This window comes from Olea europaea, chromosome 4, assembly GCF_002742605.1.
Source record: "Olea europaea var. sylvestris chromosome 4, O_europaea_v1, whole genome shotgun sequence".
NCBI classification, from domain to species: Eukaryota; Viridiplantae; Streptophyta; class Magnoliopsida; order Lamiales; family Oleaceae; genus Olea; species Olea europaea.
In genome coordinates, this window is record NC_036240.1 from 9,231,314 (window position 1) to 9,232,319 (window position 1,006).

Consider the following 1,006-nt stretch of genomic DNA (forward strand, 5'->3'; position numbering starts at 1 on the left):
GATGGTTTTCATCAATTCTGTAACTATAATATAAGGTTAGTGAGTGAAATTGTTCCTTCTAAAAGTTTGTCGACCACATTTGCTGCTGAGAAATTGTTTACATCTAAAGTGCAATTTTTCCTTCTACATATACAAGAATATACAGTCATATTTTAGCTATTGGGACTAGGCTGACTTTTACTTATTAAGATGAGTAGGTGGAGCTGAACAAATATTTTCGCTCTTTGATTGGAGCATGACAATTCGAGAAGTTTATGGTATGCCGTACTATAAATTTAAATTCTATACGTAACGTGAGGTCGGGCACTAGAGGTACTCTGCCGCTTAAACTTCTGCACATCGTCTCACAACGCCTAAAAACAAGAACTTTTGGGAGGTGTGAAATATAAGATGTAATCTTGGAATCTTTGTCCCCGTTTGATAAAGCTTTTTGAGATTATGAGCTGGTGGATCTCGTTAAATGTAATGTTAAAAGTAAATAAAAGTATGAATCGACTATTCGACTATGGTTAAATTAAAATTTGACTAGCTTCAAATATATATAAAATAAAATAATGCCTTACCAAAAGAACTTAATGGAGTGACTTTTCATCAAGTTTCGTCTTGATTTCAATAAATCCAAATATGTACTACTAGAATTTAGAGACCACCTGCTGGTTCCAATTTAAAATATGAGCAAATTAGGTCCAATACCCTAAAAAAATAACTAAATTGATTGATACCCTATTAATCAATTATATCATTTCATAACGTAATTAATACGTTATAAAACTTCTCAAAACTCCAAACCCTTAAACAGATGCATACGCAGAAACCCCAAACCAAAATCCCATCACTGATCTTTCTGCAGCAATATTGTCCCCATATTCTGTTAAGTTATCTCCTTCAGTTTCGCCCATGTTAACATCTCCTTTATCATCCCACAGTCACCCGTTTCCTCCAAAGTCAACCCCTTCTAGGTGGAGTCCCCATTCTCCTAGACAGCAACCGTTACGACAAGTATCTG